Source organism: Heterodontus francisci, unplaced genomic scaffold, assembly GCF_036365525.1.
Source record: "Heterodontus francisci isolate sHetFra1 unplaced genomic scaffold, sHetFra1.hap1 HAP1_SCAFFOLD_69, whole genome shotgun sequence".
Lineage (NCBI taxonomy): Eukaryota > Metazoa > Chordata > Chondrichthyes > Heterodontiformes > Heterodontidae > Heterodontus > Heterodontus francisci.
The window spans coordinates 8,778,480-8,802,408 of NW_027140851.1; positions in this window are offsets into that span (position 1 = coordinate 8,778,480).

Consider the following 23,929-nt stretch of genomic DNA (forward strand, 5'->3'; position numbering starts at 1 on the left):
GAGAGAATCTCACTGTGGAGATACACTTATAACAGTCCTACTCAGTGACACTCCCTGTGGAGATACTATAATAACACACCCAATCAGTCAATCTCCCTGTGGAGATACGATAATAACACAACCATTCTGTGACTCTCACTTTGGAGAAGGGGAGAGGAGGGGCCGGCGGCTGTTATCACACTGCTGCTTGTGGGATCTTGCTGTGCACCAATGGCCTGCTGCGTTTCCAACATTGCAACAGTGACGACCACTTTAAAAATTAAAGATTACATTAAACATTGCCTTATTGAGCGTCAAATGCTCGGAATTAAGTCACAAATGCAATAGTTTCTAAAGGCTTGTTATGATTCAAGAATAATCCGTGTGCTTTGGGCAATGATTAAAAAATTACCACACACTGCAATATGATTTGTTGTTGTTTTTAATGGTGAGAAAGAAATATTTCATTGCTTATTTCAATTAAAATTAGATATGACATAGGGGGGAAAATATGGAAAGAGAGAGAGGGACACAGGGGTGACTGAGATAGGAACAGAGAGAGAGAGAGATACGGAGACAGGGAGAGAGATAAAGAGACAGACACACAGACACACACTTGTGAGAGGGAACTGTCTGAACACTTATGGCCTCTGCTTTGTTAACTGTGATTTGTCTTTATTTGGGCGTTGCGGAGAGATTATCTGTGTCACCGAGGGGAATTCCTTGCTTCTTGCTGTGCTGTTTTGTTTCACAATGCCATTTAATCAATTTTCTCTCTCTCCCTCTTGCCTTCAGGAATTTAATTCTGAAAACTTCATCGTGAAGGTGAAAAGAGGGAAAGTCTGGGACGAGGAATCCTTGGAAGGAGCTTCCTCCAGAGGGGACGGACTGAGACCTTGTCTACAGACTGCACCCAGTGGGCCCATGTGAGTTGTGTCTGTTTATTAGCCTGAGGTTTAATTTCCTCTCTGGGGCCCTGGGTTAACAAGTTCCTGTTCGAATGGGACCCTGGAGTTTTAAACAGGTTGAAAGTCTAGGGTTAAAGGAGCAGCCCAAGGAGGGAGTACCATTTGCCACTTGTTCCTTGAAGCCCTGTCTGTGAGGTTTGCTGGTGATTTGGGCAACGCTATGAAGCCAACAGTTAAATAAGATGCACAGTGCCCATTATTAATTTTACTGTAGTTCTGAGGTTAGCTTTCTCTCTGTCTCCACATTCTTTCCCTGTGTCTCTATCACTCCTCATGCTTTCTCTTCTTTGTCTCTGTTTCACACTCGCCTTTTCCATTTAAAACTTTCATAAATAAAACAACATACCACACACAGCAAAGTGATTTGTCGTTATTTGAAATGGTGCGACAGAATCAGCAGCTTGTTCCCAGTTTAAAGAGGGAGTTTTGCCCTTTCTGCGGACTGAGGCGAAATCTGGCTATTGTCACGTTGCTACTTGTGGGATCTTGCTGTGCACCTAGAGCCCTGCACATTTTTTTACATGACAACAATGAGGATGCTTTATAATTCAGCTTCCTGAGGGTATGAGTGTGGATTTCTTTGGGTTTTTACAGGAAATTTACAACAATTACAAGAGCTGAACCTGAAGCTGTATCAAAGCCTGTTGTCAGTTTAAAGATGAAGTTTAGCATTTGCTGAGGACTGTGATGGGATATCTGGCTATGATCACATTGTGGGATTCTGCTGTGCATATATTCCTGCATTAATTCCTACATTACAACACTGAGGCAGAAACAGATGGAGAGAAAAAGAGGGAGAGTGAGAAACAGCTGGAGGTAGCAGGGTAAACGCAGAGAGAGAGAAAGAGAGAGAGAGAGAGAGAGAGGCGGATTGTAGGTGAGGGAGAGAAGGCAGAGAAAGATGGAGAAAGACAGGGAGAGAGAAGTGAGAATGAAATCCACAATCAAAACCTTGGCAAACTAAATTTTGAAGTGTCAACATAGCTGGGATCTTGCTGTGCACAGCTTGCCTGCAGAATTCCCTGCATTGTGACAGTGACAACATTTAAGAAGGGAATTCATTGTGTGTAAAGCTCTCTGGAAGGTCTGGAATTAAAGTCCTGAGCTTGAAGCCGCTGTTATTCCCTAATAATGTTGGTGTTTTGGGCAGTTCCGTGAATTTGAGGGTGAAATTAAATGTGCAGCAGCCAGTTGTTATCACACTGCTGCTTGTGGGATCTTGCTGTGCACAAATGGAATGTTCCCTGTTTCTATACCCTTCCTGGGGACCGAAATCTGGCTACTATCACATTGTTGCTTGTGTGATCTTGCTGTGCACAAATGGAATGTTCCCTGTTTAAAGAGGGCGCTATACCCTTACTGGGGACCGAAATCTGGCTACTATCACATTGTTGCTTGTGTGATCTTGCTGTGCATTTAGCGCCCTGCAGCATTTCCTCCACAACAATGAGGACACTTTAAAATTCAGCTTCCTGAGGGTCTGAGTGTGGATTTCTCTGTGTTTTCCCTCCATCTTCCTCTGCTTTTCTCTCCCCTGCACTTTCTCTATTTTATCCATTAATCAATAGGAGCCACAATGAGACGTGTGGTTATTTTAAACGGTGACAGAAACACTTCAGAGGTAGTTTCAATCCAGATGAAATCCCAGATCAAGAGAGGAAAATAAACAGATGTGGATGCAGTGCGGTGGAGGGTGGGGGAGGGGGGCGGTCGTGGTGGGGCTGGTGGGAGCGGGAGCAAGTCAGGGAGAAGGGTGTTTGAGATTTACAAACTGCAGGAATGTTCCCCTCTCTGGGATCTCTAAACTTACATCACAAAAAAACAGACTATCTGTGCATTGTCGTATTGCTGCCTCTGGGATCTTGATGTGCACAAATTGCCCGCAGATTTCCTGCGTTGAAAATTTGACGGCCACTTTATAAATTAATTCATTGAGTGTTAATTGCTCCTGAATGACAATAATTATAAGAGATGAACGTGAAGCTGTATAAAGGCTTGTTATACGCTTAAAGATGGAGTTTCGCATTTGCTGACGACTGTGATGGGATATCTGGCTATGATCTCATTGTGGGATCCTGCTGTGCATACATTCCCTGCATCAATTCCTACAATACAACAATGAGGCAGAAAAAGATGGAGAGAAAAAGAGGGAGAGTGAGGAACAGCGGGAGGTGGCAGGTTAAATGCAGGGAGAGAGAAAGAGAGAGACAGGTGGAATGTAGGTGAAGTAGGGAAGGCAGAGAAAGATGGAGAAAGACAGGGAGAGAAACAGAGAAAGACAGAGAAAGGAATCCACACTCAAACCCGTGGCAAACTGAATTTTGAAGTGTCACGATTTCTGGGATTCTGCTGTGCACAGCGTGCCTGCAGAATTCCCTGCATTGTAACAGTACAACATTTTAGAAGTGAATTAATTGTGTGTGAAGATCTCCTGAACGCCTGGAATTAAAGTCCTGACCTTGAAGCAGGTATAATTCCCGAATAATGCTGGTGTTTTGGGCAGTGTCGTGAATTTGAGGGTGAAATGAAATATGTAGCAGCCATTTGAATTGAGAGTGATGTTTTGAGAGTGGATTTCTCTGTCTCTCTGTCTCTCTCTCTCTCTCTCTCTCTCTCTCCATCTGTCTCTCTGAATGAGAGTAACAGGACGGACAGAGATGCAAGAGATTGAAGGAAACATGCAGGGACTCAAAGGGGGAGAGGATGGGCAGCCGGATATTATCACACTGCTGCTTGTGGGATCTTGCAGTGCACCAATGGACTACAGCATTTCCAACATTGCAACAGTGACGACCACTTTAAAAATTCACTCATTGAGTGTCAAATGCTTCCGTGAATCAGCAATGAAATGGCTGAAATGTGAAGGTTTGTAAAGGCTTGATCTCATTCCCGAATATTGCTGGTGTTTTAGGCTGTGGGCAGAATTTGACCTGGGAGCCATCTTAATTCAGATTTTCAGGGATGCGAATGTGGATTTCTCTCTCCATCCCTCTACTGGAGAGGGGATGGGGGTCACCAGTGTTTGTGTGTTTTTACAATGAGGCAGAAACAGATGCAGAGAGACACACAGCGAAATAGAGGGAGAGCGAGAAAGATAGCTGGAAATGACAGAGTAAACACATCCATACTTCCCAGTCTCTGGCTCTGTGTCGGGTGATGTGTTTGTAAGACGGGGAGTCACTGAGAGCTTGTTTTATGTCAGTGAGTGAGAGAAAGAGCCCTGGTCTCTTGCTGTGTTTTATTTCTGCTCAAAAATACTTTGCTTTGTTCGAATCAATTTTATTTCTCTTCTCCCCAAGGAGAATCTTTTCAGAAGCTGCAGCTGTGATGATGAAGAGGGCGAATCATTTGGCACGTGGAATCGTCAGACAAGAGCTTTAACCAGAGAGGGAAAATAATAATAAATATATATGTGCCATTGTCAAATTCATTTCTCGATACAGAAAAGAAGACTGTGTGTGTTTTCGGGGCTGATAGAAAAACAAAGTGCTGGAAATGCTCAGTATTTCCAGCACGGTTTTATTTCAGATTTCCAGCATCCGCAGTATTTTGATTTTGTGTTTTCGGGGGTCTGTGGATTTTATTTCAAGGGAGGGGCTGGAAGGCGTTCCGAAGGAAATAGTTGGGGAAGCACTGCTCCAGAACAGTCAATGTAATCCTGTAGATTTCCCTCTCTCCATCTCTTGCTGCAACTAGTTCCCTGCATATTCCTGTTTGTTCCTAGCTCTGTTTCTTCACATTTTAAAATCCCTATCTCTGCATCTCTCAACATCCTTTCTATCTCTGCCTCTCTCTAGAGTCTCACAAGTTTCCATTTTCATTCTCTTTCTGTGACTCTCTGCATCTTTATCTGTCTCTCTTAGTCCATTTCTTCTCTCACTCACTTCCAAATCCCTGAATCTTTCCATCTATGTTTCTCCTTTCCTGCCAGATTATCTCTGCATTTCCCTCCCCCCACTGTCCCGGGACACCCCTCTCTATTCTGTAAACGAATCTTAGTTCGTATCTCTGCCCCTCCACTTCTTTCTGTCTCAACGTTTCTTTCTCTTTGTCTGCGATCTTTCTCAATATCGACATGGCAGCTGCATTCTCTCTCTCTGCACCTCCAGCTCTCTCTGTGTATGTCTCCATTTCTCTCTCTCTCTGTCTCTCTCTGTATGTCTCCATCTCTCTCTCTCTCTGTATATCTCCATTTCTCTCTCTCTCTCTCTCTCTCTCTCTGTATGTCTCAATTTCTCTCTCTCTCAGTGTATGTCTCCATTTCCCTCTCTTTGTGTATGTCTCCATTTTTCTATTTCTCTATATGTCTCCATTTCTCTCTCCCTATCTCTGTATGTCTCCATTTTTCTCTCTCTCTGTATGTCTCCATTTCTCTCTCTCTCTCTGCATATCTCCATTTCTCTCTCTGTATGTCTCCACTTCTCACTCTCTCTCTATCTCTCCATTTATCTCTCTTTCTCCCTCTGTGTATCTCTCCGTTTCTCTCTCTCTGTATGTCTCAATTTCTCTCTCTCGCATTGTCTGTATGTCTCCACTTCTCACTCTGTGTTTGTCTCCATTTCTCTCTCTCTCTCTCTGTATGTCTCCATTTCTCTCTCGCTCTCTCTCTCTCTGCTCTTATAGGTGTTTCTGTCCTCTGTTCTCAGTTTCTCTCTCACTGGTTTCGGACTCCCTGCATGTCATTCTCCATCTCCCTTTCCTTTTATTCCTCTCGCTCTCTGTTCTGTCCTAATCCCGGGATCTGTTGTCTGTGTCTCTATCCCTCTGTCTCGGGGTGGATTTGAACTCGCTGCCTTGGAGTTGTACAGGATGATTGTGAACCGGGATTCTGCTTTCCACCTCTTCCCAGTTTTGCTCCCATTGAGGTAAAAAGAGGGGGGAGATGCTGAACGGGCAGCCTATTCACAACCACCCTCCTCCCCTGCACCATAGTTTGCACCATTAGCACCATGTCCAAGTCCAGCCCGGTGTTTCTTTGCCTCTCTGAGTATCTGCTCACCGACGGTCTCTGCCTGTCTCCTTGTGGCTCAATGGGGGAAGGGACATAAAAGAACAAAGATAATTACAGCACAGGAACAGGCCCTTCGGCCCTCCAAGCCTGCGTCGATCCAGATCCTCTCTCTAAACATGTCGCCTATTTTCTAAGCTTCTGTATCTCTTTTCTTCCTGCCCATTCATGTATCTGTCTAGATACATCTTAAAATACTCCATCGTGCCCACATCTACCACCTCCGCTGGCAATGCGTTCCAGGTGCCCACCACCCTCTGCGTAAAGAACTTTCCACGCATATCCCCCCTAAACATTTCCCCTTTCACTTTGAACTCGTGTCCTCTAGTAATTGAAACCCCCACTCTGGGAAAAAGCTTCTTGCTATCCACCCTGTCAAGACCTCTCATGATTTTGTACACCTCAATCAGGTCCCCCCTCAACCTCCGTCTTTCTAATGAAAATAATCCTAATCTACTCAACCTCTCTTCATAGCTAGCGACCTCCATACCAGGCAACATCCTGGTGAACCTCCTCTGCACCCTCTCCAAAGCATCCACATCCTTTTGATAATGTGGCGACCAGAACTGTACGCAGTATTCCAAATGTGGCCGAACCAAAGTCCTATACAACTGTAACATGACCTGCCAACTCTTGTACTCAATGCCCCGTCCGATGAAGGAAAGCATGCCGTATGCCTTCTTGACCACTCTATTTACCTGCGTTGCCACCTTCAGGGAACAGTGGACCTGAACACCCAAATCTCTCTGGACATCAATTTTCCCCAGGACTTTTCCATTTACTGTATAGTTCACTCTTGAATTGGATCTTCCAAAATGCATCACCTCGCATTTGCCCTGATTGAACTCCATCTGCCATTTCTCTGCCCAACTCTCCAATCTATCTATATTCTGCTGTATTCTCTGACAGTCCCCTTCACTATCTGCTACTCCACCAATCTTAGTGTCGTCTGCCAATTTGCTAATCAGTCCACCTATACTTTCCTCCAAATCATTAATGTATATCACAAACAACAGTGGTCCCAGCACGGATCCCTGTGGAACACCACTGGTCACACGTCTCTATTTTGAGAAACTCCCTTCTACTGCTACTCTCTGTCTCCTGTTGCCCAGCCAGTTCTTTATCCATCTAGCTAGTACACCTTGGCCCCCAAGCGCCTTCACTTTCTCCATCAGCCTGCCATGGGGAACCTTATCAAACGCCTTACTGAAGTCCATGTATATGACATCGACAGCCCTTCCGTCATCAATCAACTTTGTCACTTCCTCAAAGAATTCTATTAAGTTGGTAAGACATGACCTTCCCTGCACAAAACCATGTTGCCTATCACTGATGAGCCCATTTTCTTCCAAATGGGAATAGATCCTATCCCTCAATATCTTCTCCAGCAGCTTCCCTACCACTGACGTCAGGCTCACCAGTCTATAATTACCTGGATTATCCCTGCTACCCTTCTTAAACAAGGGGACAACATTAGCAATTCTCCAGTCCTCCGGGACCTCACCCGTGTTTAAGGATGCTGCAAAGATATCTGTTAAGGCCCCAGCTATTTCCTCTCTCGCTTCCCTCAGTAACCTGGGATAGATCCCATCCGGACCTGGGGACTTGTCCACCTTAATGCCCTTTAGAATACCCAACACTTCCTCCCTCCTTATGCCGACTTGACCTAGAGTAATCAAACATCTGTTCCTAACCTCAACATCCGTCATGTCCCTCTCCTCGGTGAATACCGATGCAAAGTACTCGTTTAGAATCTCACCCATTTTCTCTGAGTCCAAGCATAACATTCCTCCTTTGTCCTTTAGTGGGCCAATCCTTTCTCTAGATACCCTCTTTCTCCTTATAAATGAATAAAAGGCTTTGGGATTTTCATTGGTGGTACAGGATCAAAGTGGTGAATATCCTCCTCCTGTCCCAGTGCCAGTCACTGTCTGCATGTCTGTGTATGTCTCCCTCTGTTTGATTTCCTGAAGCTGACTGGGAGAACAGGTGAAACGCCTTTCTGCAGCGAGGGATGTGTCTGGGCTGGGATCTTACTGTGCGTTAAAGGCTCAGAATGCCAGTTAGCATCTGGGGGAGTGGGGGGTCATGGCTCTTTGCCCGGCCCTGCTGTTGGCCGGACACGAATTAAAGGTGCCGAGGGTCTGGGAACCAGTTGATGCAATTCCAGTGGTTTATCCAGATCAGGAATTAAAGTGAAGTAAAGAGTGTCGGGAGACGGTACCACACCCAGGAAAGTGATGGAGGTTGGAATTACACTTGGTGGCGTGGGGGCTGTTGGCTGGGATGGGAGGTACAGAGGGAGGCTGGCGGTGATGGCTGTTCACAGGGAGATGATACAGGGTGGGAATTAGTAGAGGGAGGCTTTTATAGGACAGGAAGGTATTTAGAAAGGAGGGAGTGTTTACAGAGGGGGAGCAGGGGGAGAATTAGAGGGCAATATTCACATAGGGAATGAGCTATGTTAAAAATGGGAGGGGGTGATAGATTCTCCAGGTTTAAAATGGGAGGTAGCCATGGGGATTCTCCAGGTTTAAAATGGGAGGGGACAGTGGGGATACTCCAGGTTTCAAATGGGAGGGGGCAGTGAGGATTCTCCAGGTTTAAAATGGGAGGGGACAGTGGGGATTCTCCAGGTTTAAAATGGGAGGGGACAGTGGGGATACTCCAGGTTTCAAATGGGAGGGGGCAGTGGGGATTCTCCAGGTATAAAATGGGAGGTGGCAGTGGGGATTCTCCAGGTTTAAAATGGGAGGGGGCAGTGGCGATGCTCCAGGTTTCAAAAGGGAGGGCTTAGCGGGGATTCTCCAGGTTTACAATGGGAGGGCATAGAGGGGATACTCCAGGTTCAAAATGGGAAGGGGCAATGGAGATTCTCCAGGTTTAAAATGGGAGGGGCAGTGGAGATTTTCCACTCTGTTCATGGGCGGGTGGAGGGTTAGATGTGGGACTGTTCACCTGCAGGGTGGGTGTTAATTACATGGTGTGCTTTTCACAAGAGGGTACTAGATAGGGTGTCTGTTCCTGGGGGTATTTAGATGGGTGTCTGTTCACAGGTGGGTATTATATGAGGAGGCAGTTAACAGGAGGATATCAGATAAGGGTGTGTAGAGCAGGGGTATTTAGATGGGAGTCTGTTCACAGGAGGGTTATTTAGATGGGAGTCTGCTCCTGGGGGTATTTAGATGTGTGTCTGTTCACAGGAGAGGAATTCAGATGGGAGTCTGTTCACAGGAGGGGAGTTTAGATGAGGGTCAGTTACCAGACGGCTATCAGATAGGGGTCTGCAGACCAGGGGTATTTAGATGGGAGTCGGTTCACAGGAGGGAAATTTAGATGGGAGTCTTTTCACAGGAGGGGTATTTCGATGGGATCCTGTTCACAGGAGGAGTATTTAGATGAGGGTCAGTTACCAGACGGATATCAGATAGAGGTCTGTAGATCAGGGGTATTAAGATGGGGGGGCTATTCACGGGAGGGAAATATGCAGGGTGGAAATAATGCCTTTGGAAATTTGTTGGGGGGTATTGGGGTATTTTGCAGGGGGAATATTTGCGGGGGAAATAACTTGAGAGGGGAATTTTGCTGGGCGAAAAATTAATCTTAGGGGGAATAAATTGTAGAGGGGAAACATGGCAGGGGGGACATTGCTGGGGGAGAATTGCAGGAGGGGGCAATAAATTGCAGGGGGTTAGATTGCCGAGGGGGATAAATTGCGTGGGCATAAATTGTGGGGTGGAAATTGCGGGGGTGGGTGGAAATTTCGGGGGGGGGAGTAGCGGGGGGTGTAAATTGCGGGGGGAAATTGCGGGGGGTGAATTTACAGGGGGAATATAAATTGAAAGGGGAATATAATTAGTGGGGGGGTATAAATTTCATTGGAGGTTAGGGTTAGAAAAAGAAAGAGAAAAAGAAAAAGTCGGGAAGAGAGAGAAAAGATGGAAAGAGAAAGAGAGAGAGAGAAAAAGAACGAGACAAAGAACGAGAGAGAAAGAACGAGAGAAAAGATAGAAAGATAAAGTCAGAAGACAGAAAGAGACAAAAAATTGAGAAAAAGAGAGAAAAGGTAGAAAGAGAAAAAGAAAGAGAGAAAAAGAAAGAGAAAGGACAGAAAGAGACAGAGAAATAGAGAAAAGACAGAAAGTCAGAAATAGAGAACAGATAGAAAGTCAGATAAAGAGAAAAGACAGATAGTCAGAAATAGAGAAAAGACAGAAGAGAAGAGAGATAGAGAAAGGACAGAAAGTCAGAGAAATAGCGAAAAGACAGAGAGGGACAGAGAAATAGAGAAACAGAGAAAAGACAGAAAGTCAGAAATCGAGAAAAAACAGAAAATCAGAAATACAGTAAAGACAGAAAAAGACAGAGTGATAGAGAAAAGACAAAGTCAGAGAAATAGAGAAAAGACTGAAGTAAGTCAGAAATAGAGAACGGATAGAAAGAGACAGAGAAAAAGAGGAGGGAAAATAGTGGAGGAAAAGAACAGAGAGACAAAGAAATTGCAGGCAGCAAAGAGACAGACAGAAAACCAGTGAAAAAGGCACACAGAGAATCACAGAGAGATTGAGAGAGAAGGACAGAGAAAGTCATTGAGAAAGACACACAATCACTCTGAGAGAAACAGAGAGAGAGAGAAACACAAAGTGAGGGGAGAGAGAAAGAGAGAGAGAGAGAGATGGAGGAACACAGAGAGGGAGTTAACAGAGGGAGAGAGAGAAACACCGAGAGAGAGAGAGAGAGAGAGAGAGAGAGAGAGAGAGAGAGAGAGAGAGAGAGAGAGAGAGATAAACAGAGGTATTGAGAATGATTGTGAGGGAGAGATTGGGTGAGATTGGGAGGGAGAGATTGAGAGGGAGAGACTGAGAGGGAGAGATTGGGAGGAGAGATTGGGAGGGAGAGATTGGGAGGGGGAGAGTGAGAGGGAGAGATTGAGAAAGATCAGAAGGAGGGAGAAAGGCAGAGAGAGACAATAAAGATGTGATGCTCACCATCCCACACGGTCTGCGCTCCATCGTTAGACTCTAATACCTTCCCTCCATCAGATTGTCCATGGGGAAAAGATCCTGGAGAGGGTGATTGGGGTGGGACTTGGAGAAGAGCGTCAGGACTGGATAGAGAGAGGGGGATTCCGACTTGACTCTCTCACACACACACACTGTAATCAGCTCCAATTCACCTGGGCACAGAGACACAGAGACTGAGAAACAGAAACTCACTTTCACTAAGTAGCCGTATGGAAAGAAAGAATGGAGGCTGATGTTGGCCGAATGTATCCCTGTGGTGCAGTGGTTAGCACCGCAGCCTCACAGCTCCAGGGACCTGGGTTCAATTCTGGGTACTGTCTGTGTGGAGTTTGCAAGTTCTCCCTGTGTCTGCGTGGGTTTCTCCCAGGTGCTCCGGTTTCCTCCCACCGCCAAAGACTTGCAGGTGACAGGTAATTGGCTGTTATAAATTGCCCCTAGTGTAGGTAGGTGGTAGGTCATATGGGATTACTGTGGGGTTAGTATAGATGGGTGGTTGTTGGTCGGCACAGAGTCGGTGGGCCAAAGGGCCTGTTTCAGTGCTGTATCTCTAAATAAATAAATAAATAAAAAATAAAAAAACCTGTCACTCAAAACAGACAGTCCACCCAAAGTAAAGCTCATCCAACCAGCTCTCAGCTTCCTCCTTCTGGACACTCCCTCCCAGGTATGGGGCAGTCCAAAGTGAGTCTCTGTGTAAGCAGGGAATGGAGGAGAGAGTGATATTCCAGCCATATCCCAAATGGACCATTCCAGACAGAAACCTGTCTGTCTGTCTCTCTCTCTCCCACCCCAAAAACCTCATTAACAGTATAGAAAAGCTGCTGTAATTTAAAACATGGAGGGGCCGCTTTGGATAATGGCCATTTAACACAAATTGTATTCAATGTCTTTCACTATTCACCTCCAGTTTACAGGAAGTTCAGAAAATGACTGCAAATGGCTGACTGCAATTACCTTAAAATTCTGGCAAAGAGTTTTTGCTGGAGACGCCTGTTGGACTGCACTATAAACATGCAGTTTTTATTCAAATTTTCAATTCCACTGTGTGACAAAGACTGAAACGAGAGGCAGGTTAATGATGCAGCCAAGAGAACGTTTACAGCTGGTGACATTTCACACAATTCTCACCCATATTTACAATTATATTTGTCAATGAGTGTTTGTTTTTTATTTGATGCTGCTGCATTTGTGCATTCGCCTGTAATCAATCGATAAAACCTTAACATTTACCAGTTTAATGTTACAAGGGTTTACAAAGCTGGAAAATGGCGAATTAACCCCAATTGTATGAAAGATCTTCCACTTTTCTGCTCCACTTTATATAAAATTCAGCGATAACGACCTCCACATTCTGACAAAGAGTTTTTGCTGCTATAATAAAGTGTCACTTGTTTCACTTTCCTTCCTGGCTGTTTCTTTCTTCTGCTCTCCTGCGGGATTCAGACGGAATAAAAACAAGAAATGCTGGAACCACTCAGCATGTCTGGCAGCATCTGTGGAAAGAGCAGCAGAGTTAACGTTTCGGGTCAGTGGCCCTTCTTAAGAACTCAGGATTCAGAAGTATTTTTGTTCATCACTTGTCCAAATTCAAGAGGTTCCAGCTCCTCTGCAGCTGCTGTCCTGGAGAAATGAATTGCACTCAACATCTTTCCCTCAGTTTGGAGACATGAGGAGTGACTGTTTTCACTAGCAGAGGGGAGAAACTAATAGGCAGGGAGTTGTTCTGGTCTGGAATTCACTGTCTGACAGGTTTCTGAAAGCAGATTCAATGGTAACCTTCAAAAGACAATTGGATCAAAACTTCAATTACTTTGAGTTATCGCAGAGAAGATACCAGCATAGAAAAAGTGTGCGTGTGAGAAAAATAGATGTCATAACGCTAGTGATAAAGAACTCAGAACAACTTATGTTGAGAGTTTTTCTCTGTAAATGATTGAGTTTTAGTTGCTGCCGTTGCTTTATTAATGCATTACCTTTAATCAGTCAAAATAATTTTCCAAACAGGAGCATTTTAATGTTACAACAGCTTACATAGTAGGAAAATAGCCATTTAACACAAACTGTATTGAAATTATTTTATTCAGCATCTCAAGTTTTAATAAAGTAAATTCCTCAAACTTGTGGAAACTTTCAAACTCTCAGTGACAGCGAATCTCCCATCAGCAATGCCTCAGCATCTCCATCTTCTGGTGTCCCTATCTCACTGCAGTTACTCCCCCTCTCACCATCCCCATCTGCTGGTGACCCTGACTCACTGCAGTTACTGTCTCCTCTCTCCATCTCCATCTGCTGGTGTCCCTGTCTCAGTGCAGTTACTGCCCCCTCTCACAATCTCCATCTGCAGGTGTACCTGTCTCACTGCATTTTCTGCCCCTCTCACCATCTCCATCTGTTGGTGCTCCTGTCTCACTGGAGTTACTGTCCCCTCTCACCATCTCCATCTGCTGGTGTCCCTGTCTCACTGCAGTCACTGTCCTCCCTCTCACCATCTCCATCTGCTGGTGTTCGTGTCTCTCTGCAGTTACTGTCCCCCTCTCACCATCTCCATCTGCTGGTGTCCCAGTCTCACTGCAGATTCTGCCCCATCTCACCACCTCACAGTGAATGTGATTTACAGCTTCGTCCATTGGCTGAATTTGTTGACAACGCATCCACTCGGTGGCGCTGTACTGGCACTTGCGCAAATGTGGCCTGTTACAAATAAACGTCATAGTCTGCCACGTTCAGGCAGCTGCCAGGACTAAAGGTGGCGCCGATCAAATAATCACAAAGGCGGGTGGGGTGCGGGTGATGGAGCGGAGTGGTCGGGGGTGGTGGGGGGGGGGCGGCATGGGATTTTGTTCCAGTGTTTGAAACCTTTCAGCTCTTACTATGATTTCACTAATTTAACAATCAGATTGAGAGGGTATTTCACGTCCTTCTTCAGCTCCTGTCTGAATTTAGTGCTGGGATTATTCAATGGAGATGGAGGTTTTATTCTTTCCCGCATTGTGGAACAGCCAGTAATCGGTGTCAGGGACAGAATCTGGAATCTTGCAATGGAGATCGGGATCTGTCCAGAAGCAAATGGTGGAACTGCCTGCTTTCCAGGTCAAAGGAATGAGCATGGATTGCTCACTGCAGGTGTGGATATGTTCATTTCCGCATTGGGGACAGTTTGTTAATGGTCCAGGGAGAGCAGCTGGGTTTGTTCAATTGTCGGGTGTGATTTGTTCATTCCACGTTCCTGATCTGCTAATTGTCGGTATATGTGAGGGAAGATAGGCTTTTAGGATGGAGATGTGAATTTGTTCATTCTCTATATTGTGGAACTGCCATTCTTGTGTTTCAGAATGAGGAGCTGGGATTGATCACTTCAGACAGAGATTTTCATTCCCGCCTTGTGGAACTGAGTGTTTTCAAGGCAAGAGCAAGGAGCTGGGAATATTCAGAGAAGGCTGGGGAATTATTCATTTCCGCATTGTTCTACTGCCTGCTATCCCGGCCAGAGAGAGGAGCAGGCAGTTTTAAGTGGGGATGGGATCTGTTCATTCCGCATTGTAGAACGGCCTGGTGTCCGGTGACAGAGAGGAACTGTGATTGTTCAATGGAGATTGGGATTTATTCATTCCCATATTGTGGAACAGTCTGTTATCCGGATCATAAAGAGGTCTGTGGTTGCACAATGGAAATGGGGACATGATTATTCCTGCATTGCAGAACTGCCTATTATCCAGGTCAGAGAGAGGAGCTGAGATTGCTAAATGAAGGCATGAGATTTGTTAATTGCCGCATTGTGTAACATTCTGGTATCTGTGTCAGAGAGAGGATCTGATATTGTCCAATAAGGATGAGCATTTATTCATTCCAGCATTGTGGAAATGACACTTTTCTGGGTCAGAAGATGTGATTGGATTGTTACATGGAGATGGGTGACTTGTTCATTTCCGCATTCTGTAAGATCATAAGATCATAAGATCATAACAACTAGGAGCAGGAGTAGGCCATCCGGCCCCTCGAGCCTGCTCCGTCACTCAATGAGATCATGGCTGATCTTTTCGTGGACTCAGATCCACTTACCCGCATTCTCACCGTATCCCTTAATTCCTTTATTGTTCAAAAAGATATCTGCCTTAGCTTTAAAAACGTTTACTGAAGAAGCGTCAACTACTTCACTGGGCAAGGAATTCCATAGATTAACAACCCTCTGGGTGAAGAAGTTCCTTCTTAATTCAGTCCTAAATCTGCTCCCTCTAATCTTGAGGCTATGCCCTCTTGTCCAAGCTTCACCTGCCAGTGGAAACATCCTCTCTACTAGTATGTTATCTATTCCCTTCATGATTTTATATGTTTCTATAAGATCCCCCCTCATTGTTCCGAATTCCAATGAATATAATCCCAATCTACTCAGACTCTCCTCATAAGCCAACCCCTTCAACTCCAGAATCAACCTAGTGAACCTCCTCTCCAGTGCCAGTACATCCTTTCTCAAGTAAGGAGACCAAAACTGCACACAGTACTCCAGGTGCGGCCTCACCAGTACCTTATACAGCTGCAACATAACCTCTCTGCTTTTAAACTCAATCGCTTTTGCAATGAAGGACAAAATTCCATTTGCCTTCCTAATTACTTGCTGTACCTGCAGACCAACCTTCTGCGATTCATGCACAAGGACACCAAGGTCCCTCTGCATAGCAGCATGCTGCAACTTTTTACCATTCAAGTAATAATCCGTTTTACTATTACTCCTACCGAAATGAATGACTTCACATTTATTAACATTGTATTCCATCTGCCAGACATTTGCCAAATCACTCAATGTATCTATGTTCCTCTGCAAAGTTTCACAGTCATCTGCACACTTTGCTCTGCCACTCATCTTAGTGTCATCTGCAAACTTTAACACCCAACACGTGGTCCCCAACTCCAAATCATCTATATAAATTGTAAATAATTGCGGTCCCAACACCGATCCCTGCGGCACACCACTAGTGACTGATTGCCAACCAGAGTAGCACTCATTTATCCCCACTCTCTGCTTCCTGTTCGTCAACCAATCCTGTATCCATGCCAATACTTTACCCCGAACGCCATGCATCCTTATCTTATGCAGCAGCCTCTTGTGCGGCACCTTGTCGAAGGCCTTTTTGGAAATCTAGTGACACCACATCCACTGGGTTCCCATTGTCCACCTTGCTCGTAATGTCATCATAGAATTCCAAAAGATTTGTCAAGCATGACCTGCCCTTCATGAACGCATGCTGCATCTGCCCAACGGGACAATTTCTATCGATATGCCCTGCTATTTCTTCCATGATAATAGGCTCAAGCATCTTCCCCACTGCAGAGGTTAATCTAACTTTTCTATAATTCCCTATCTTTTGTCTTCCTCCCTTTTTAAACAGTGGCGTCACATCTGCTGTTTTCCAATCTGCTGGGACTACTACAGAGTCCAGCGAATTTTGGAAAATTACCGCCAGTGCACCTGCTATTACTCCCGCCATCTCTTTTAGTACCATAGGATGCATTCCATCAGGGCCAGGAGACTTATCAATCCTTAGCTCCATTAGCTTGCCCAACACTACCTCTTCCGTAATAATAATTGTTTCCAGGTCCTCACCTACGTTCGTCTCTTTGTCAATTACTGGCATGTTATTAATGTCCTCCACTGTGAAGACCGATACAAAATAGCTGTTCAATGCCTCGGCCATTTCATCATATCTCATAACTAAATTCCCCTTCTCATCCTCTAAAGGACCAACGTTTACTTTAGCCACTCTTTTTCGTTTTATATATTTATAGAAACTTTTGCTATCTCACTGTATATTCTGTGCTAGTTTTTTCTCATGTTCTATCTTACTTTTCTTTGTAGCTCTTTTTGTGGCTTTGTGTTGACCTTTAAAGTGTTCCCAATCTTCTAGTTTCGTGCTGTTTTTGGCCACTTTGTTTGCCTCCTCTTTCAATTTGATATTTCTTCGACACCCATGGCAGATTACCCATTTTCTTCCAGTCCTTCCTTTTCACTGGAATATACTTTTGCTAAGCACTTTGAAAAATTGCTTTGAAAGTCCCCCACTGCTCGTCAACTGTCCCACCATAAAATCTTTGTTTCCAGTCTACTTTAGCCAAGTCCCCCCTCATTCTATTGTGATCCCCCTTGTTCAAGCACAGGACCCTGGTATTGGATTTTATCTTCACACTCTCCATCTGTATTCTAAATTCAACCATATTGTGATCACTCCTTCCAAGAGGATCCCTAACTATGAGGTCATTAATTATTTCTCAGAGCCGATCGACTGAACTCTGGGATGTGGCTCTCCACGGTCTACACGGCCATTCAGTATGTAAATTCCCACAATTTGGGTGTCTTTTTCAGGGCTGTTCTACTACACTCATGGATGCGGCTCTCCTCTGCAACTGATTTAATCGATAATTAATCTCCAAATTTTTGAGCCCTTCTCTCAGACCAGATCTACTGCAATCAGAGATCCGGCTGTCCTCTTTTACTGTTGCAATTCAATATTGAAATTTCAAGTGGTAAGATGTCTCTCTCATGGCTGCTCTACTATACTATGGGATTTGGATCTTCTCTGTCACTGAGACCATTCAAAAATTAAATTTCAAACGTTGGACCACCACTCAGGACTGATCGTCGGCACTCTGGAGAGTGGCTTTCATCTTTAACCACGACCATTCATCAATTAAGCTACAAATGTTACAATGCCTCAATGAGAGCTGCTCCACTGTTCCCTGTGATGTATCTATACTGTTCAACTGTGTCCATTTTGTTACGAAATTCCAGAATGTTAGAGTGTCTATTAAAATCTCACACTTCGTTGTGTTAATAACATGAAAAGAAAACGATTTTCAGAGGACTTGGACACCTGCAAATAGCTGGAGGTTTTGGATGTTGACTTTGTATACAATAATAGGAACCCCATCATTTTAAAGAAGTCAGCCAAGGGATTGATCTCCTCAAGAAAACACTTTGAGTAACAGTGAAGACACTGCTATGTTGCCACTTTGAGCCCCAGCAGACCTGTTACAGCACCCCTGCTGAACTACCTATGTGATGCCTGCAGCAGACGAATTGCCCTGAACGCCTACCTATCACAACTGTTCATCACCCTCACTCGGATAGACTTCACAGTATCGTTATAGCGCAGTAGGAGGCCATTCGGCCCATGGTGTGAGCACTGGCTCTCTGAAAGAACAGTTCCCTCAGTTGCATTCCCCTGCCTTCTCCCTTTAACCCTGCACATTCTTCCTTTTCATTTAACTGTCTTGCTCCCTTTTGAATGCTTAATTGAATCTGCCTCCACCACATTCTCAAGGAGCGCATTCCAGACCTCAATCACTCACTCCATGAAAAGATTTTTCCCCATGTCACTTTTGATTCTCTTACCAAACACTTTAAATCTCTGCCCTCTCGTTCTCGATCCTTTCACGGGAGGAAACATTTTCTTTCTATTTACACAGTCCAGACCCCTTATGAGATTGATTTTTGTTTTTATTCGTTCATGGGATGTGGGTGTCTTTGGCTGGGACAGTATTTCATGCCCATCCATAATACCCTTAAGAAATAGATGGTGAGCCGCCTTTTGTGCCGTTATTGACTTTGCAGTGGTTTGATACAATTGTCCAGTTCAGAGGGAATTTCAGTGTCAATCAAATTACTGTGAGTCTGGACTCACCTGTAGATTGGACCAGATAAGGACAGCAGATTTGATTCCCTAAAGCACATTAGTGAATCAGATGGGGTTTTACTACAATCGACAATGGTTTCATGGCTATCATTTGACTAGCACTTAATTCAACATTTATTAATTGAATTCAAATTCACCTTCTGCTGTGGCATCAGCCCTACTCTTCCTTTTACCAAATTTTTGGTATGTATATGCCTACAGAAAACTGTGGGATTTCCTTTAATGCTAGCTGCCAGTCTCTTTTCATACTATCTATTTCCTTCTCTTATTTACATTTTCACATCCCCTTGGATCTTCTACATTCAGCCTGGTGGTCAATATTTTTTTCTACATGGCATCTGTCATAAGCAAACTGTTCTTCTTTATTGTAATCTCCACCTCTTTTGTCATCCAGGGGTTTCTGGATTTGTTTGCCCTAATTTTCCCCTTCGAAGCAACATACCTTGACTGTGCCCGATCTATCTCTACTTTGAAGGATTTCCTGCCAGCTTTTGACTCCAATTTAACCGGTCCAGCTGAATTCTTAACCCACTGAAGTTGGACGTCCCCCAGTTAATTATTCTTACCCTGGATTGCTCTTTGTCCTTTTCCATAGTCAGCCTAAACCTTATGATGCAATGATCACTGTCCCCTAAATGCTCTCTAACTGTTACTTGATCCACTTGGCCCACCTCTTTCCCAAGAACAATGTCTTGCAGTGCTTCCTTTCTCGTTCGACTGGCAACATACTGTTGTAGAACATTTTCCTGAACACACTCCAGGAGCTCTTGCCCCTCACGGCTCTTTACACTGCAATTATCCCAGGCTATGTTGGGATAATTAAAGACCCATTATAACGATCTTATAACTTTTGCACCTCTCTGCAATTTCCTTGCAAATTTGTTCCTCCACATCCTTCGCCCAGCTGGTGGCCTATAGACAACACCGAGCAATGTAGCTGCACCTTTTTTATTCCAGAGTGCTAGCCAAATCCAAATTCATTCTGTCCTCGACCCATCTCGGACATCCTTTCTCCCTAGAACTGCAATGATCTCATTAACCAATGCCACCACCCCTCTCTCTTTCTTTTTCCCTTTCCTGCTTTTCCTGAACACCTGTTATCCAGGTATATTTAACACCCAGTCCTGCCCCTCTTAGGGCCAGGTCTCTGTTATAGCCACAACATCATATTTCCAAATGGAAATCTGCGCCTATACCTCGATAGTCTTATTAAGCACACTCCGTATATTCACATGCATGCACATTAACCCTGATACAGACTTTCTTACTTTCCCCGTTACTCTGACCCCGCCTAATAATGTACAATTCGCTACTCTTGTGCTATCTATCTACCCGAGTATTCTGAACTCTTTGGCAGTGCTCTCTGATACTTGCTCCTGCCTACTACACCCCTGACAAGTTACTTTCTCCAATCTGAGCTCCCTCTCAGGTTCGCATCCCCCTGACAATTTGGTTTCAACCCTCCTCAATAACACTAACAAATCACCTTGCCAGAATATTTGTCCTCGTCATGCTAAGATTCAACCCATCCATCATGCACAAGTCCCACCTGCTCCAGAAGGTGTTCCAATGTCGTAGAAATCTGATGCCCTCCCTCTTACACCAGTTATCGTGCCACGTATTCAATCGCTGAAGTCCTCCACTCCAAAACTCAGTTGCACGTGGGACTGGGAGGAATCCTGAGATTACTGCTTTTGAGGTCCTGCTTTTTCATATCCTTCTTAGCTCCCTAAAATCTGCTTTCAGGACCTCATCCTCCCTCTTACCACATTTCATTCGCATTGTTTTTTCATATCGACTGAGGAATTTGAAATTATACCCGTTATATATAATTCTAGGCAGTGCTTCTAGTACTGACGCCTGGGCAACGCCACTCCATACTCTATGCTCTAACCTCGAGTGTCCGAACAACAAACGTTCACCGCTTCTCTCTGCATTATGTTATTCAGCTGATATCATCTCCATGCTCCCACTACCCCTTCAATCCACGAGGTTCAGAGTTCCCAAATGGCTTTATTAAATGTCAGTTGATTCCACGGCTTTTTGTAGTCCAAATAAAAAGCATCAACCGTGCAATCCTCATCAACTCTCTCCAATGCATCAGCAAAGGACGATACGGCCATTGGCAGACATGATTTACCATTAACATATCTGTGTTGCTTCTCATTTATAATCTCAGATTATAGACTGGAAGGATGTCCCCAACATTTCACCGAGGTTTGCCTGATAGGCCTCTAATTACATGGTTTATCACATCTCCACTATTTAAAAGAGGGTTTAACACTTGCCTCCCCCAAACCTCTAGCACCATTTTATTGTGATTCAAGCTGTGTTTGAATGGAAGGAGTTAACTGCACCTTCTGTTCAGTGACTGTGATTAATGTCAGCCTCCATGGACCCAAATAATGTCACTGGAGATTTCACCACTTCTTTTAATAAAGGACTCCTTTCAATGTGTTACCCCATCGTGTTGGAGCGAACATCACCTCTGGCACCAACAGAGATCAGTGGCATCAGAGACACGGAGCGAATACATTTGAGTCTGGGAAAAATAGATTGGAATGCTGCAACAATGGGTCAAAATCTGAGAACGATAGATTGGAATGTTACAAGAATGGGTCATAATCTGAAAACAATAGATCGGAATGCTACAACAATAGACAGGAGTTTCTCCTGGGAGATTGTCTATCTTTCTGCATACTATGATCAACTATTTTTAAACTGGCGGATTTTGCTCTCACTTGCGATTATTCAGTACTTTTATTACCCCATCCTGGCTATTGTTGCTGTCCCTGGTAAGCTTCGATATCCAACTATTGAATTTATAAACCATCTTCAACTGCATTACTTCTCCTGTCATTTACTCTGCCCTACTTGTTGTTGCTATTCCTGGTAAGTCTCTGCATTTTGCCTGAAATCTAAAAAAACTTTGCTAACTGTTCTTCTAACATACTCTCATCTTTACTACTGTTGGTGTCTCTGTAAAGACTCTATATGCAGCTATGAGATCTTTAAAAGTGATGCATTATATGTGTAGACCACATTTCACAGAATTACTCTTCTTCTCATTTAAGCTTCATATTTATTTATGTTTTTATTTACTCATTGGATGCGGGCGTCACTGGCTAGGCTAGCATATATCACCCATCCCAAACTGGCCTTCAGTTGGTGGTTGTGGGTTGACTTGCTGCAGTCCATGTGAGGTAGGTACATCCACAGTGCTGTTAAAAAGGAAGGTTTCAGGATTTTGACACAGTGACAGTGAAGGAACGGTGATATAGCTCTAAGTCAAGATGGTGTGTGGCTTGGAGAGGAACCTGCAGGTGGTGATGTTTCCATGCAGTTGCTGCCCTTGTTCTTCTCGTTCGTAGAGGTCGTGGTTTTGGAAGGCGCTGTCTAAGGAGCGTTGGTGTGTTGCTGCAGTGCATCTTGTCGATGGTGCACTCAAATGCCACTGTGTCTCAGTGGTGGCGGGAACGAATGTTTTTGGATGGGATATCAATCAAGCAGGTTTATTTATTTCTGATTTAGGGATACAGCACTGAAACAGGCCCTTCAACCCACCGAGTCAGTGCTGACCAACAACCATCCATTTGTACTAATCCTACATGAATCCGCTATTCCCTGCCACATCCCCACCATTCTCCTACCTACACTTGGGGACATTTACATGGGCCAATTTACCTAACAACCTGCAAGGCTTTGGCAATTTACCTATCAACATGCAAGAAACCCAACGGGTGCACCCAACGGAAACCCACGCAGTCACAACGAGAACTTTCAAACTCCACACAGTGCAGTCCCCAGAACTGAAGCCTGGTCGCTGGAGCTGTAAGGCTGCGGTGCTAACCATTGCGCCAGTGTACCGCCTGTGTTGTTTTGTCCGGGATGTTGATGAGCTTCTTGAATGTTGTTGGAGCCGCACCAATCCGGCAATTGGAAAGAACTGCACCACACTCTTGACTTGTGCCTTGCAAGTGATGGACATGTTTTGGGAGTCAGGAGACGAGTTACTCTCCGCAAATCCCGAGCCTTTGACCTTCTCTTGGAGCCAAGAAAATTTATATGGCTGCTCCAGTTCAGTTTCTGGTCAATCCTCCCAGATACAACCTTCATAAATCACAGCCCAGCCAACACTGCACTGCTCGTATCCCAGATACAACAAATCCCAATCGACAATCACTTCTGAGCTGACTGAACTACAATGGTTCCCCATCCAGCAGAAGCTCAGTTTTAATACTCTCAGTCTTGTGTTTGAATCCATCCATGGCCTCCCCCTCTAATTAATCCTCTTCCCCTATCCGCTCCCTACATTCCTACAAGTTGACCCCCTTTAAGCATTCATCAATTCTCTTTTCAAAGAGAATTTCTTTCCCTCTGTATCTCTCCCTGACCGTTGTTTTGGGTTCCATAGAGCCACTGATGCCAGTGCTGCAAAACCAGAAACTACACAAATGTATGGGAGAATCTGCCAGCCTCTACCGCAATGTCCCATGTTCTGCTCCATGTTGGGCAGTGGATTCTTGCAGCGTTGATACACGTCTTGGAAGCTTGATCTCTGTGTGTCCACTGACCACGTGTGTTATTCAGTCTCAGGTGAAAATGCTTTTAGAAGCACCAGGAATACCGCTTCTAGCGTTATTTATAAGGTCCAGGCATTCAGCATGCAGGTGAGGGGTTGTTGGCTTACTTCCGCAATGGAAAAGCTGGTGGATGTTCTGTGAATGTTGTTTCTTGCACTGGTTGGCGGGGGGTGGGGAGGGGCGGGGCAGGGTGTAGGGGGTGTTATTAGTTGTTGTGAGCTGCTGCACACACGAATGGAGGCCAGAGGATTTGGTGACTCAGTTCTGGACGAGGTATGACTCAGTGCATCTTGGTCTGATCACCGAATGGAGCAAAGGTTGCAAAGAGAAGATTCTCTGCAAAGAATGAGGGGGAGGAGGAGGAGGAATCTTCCCTAACTACCCAGCCTTAGCCAAGAGCAAATGCTCTACCCACAACAAACCCAGGATGAGTGCGTGAGGCAAATCTGATTCAATAAGGAGGTAGTCACAGAACTATTGCACTTCCTACAACACGAGCTAGATAAGCGAACCAGGGCAATGATGGCGTGGCCAGTGGCCTTTAATGTTACAGTTTCATTGAACTTCTCTGCACCAGGAGCTATCCATGCAGGAACCGGCAACGTATCCAACGTATCACTGTATACTGTTCATCGATACTTCCGGGAGATGATAGATGTCGTTGAGCAGCTTTTCGTTGTGC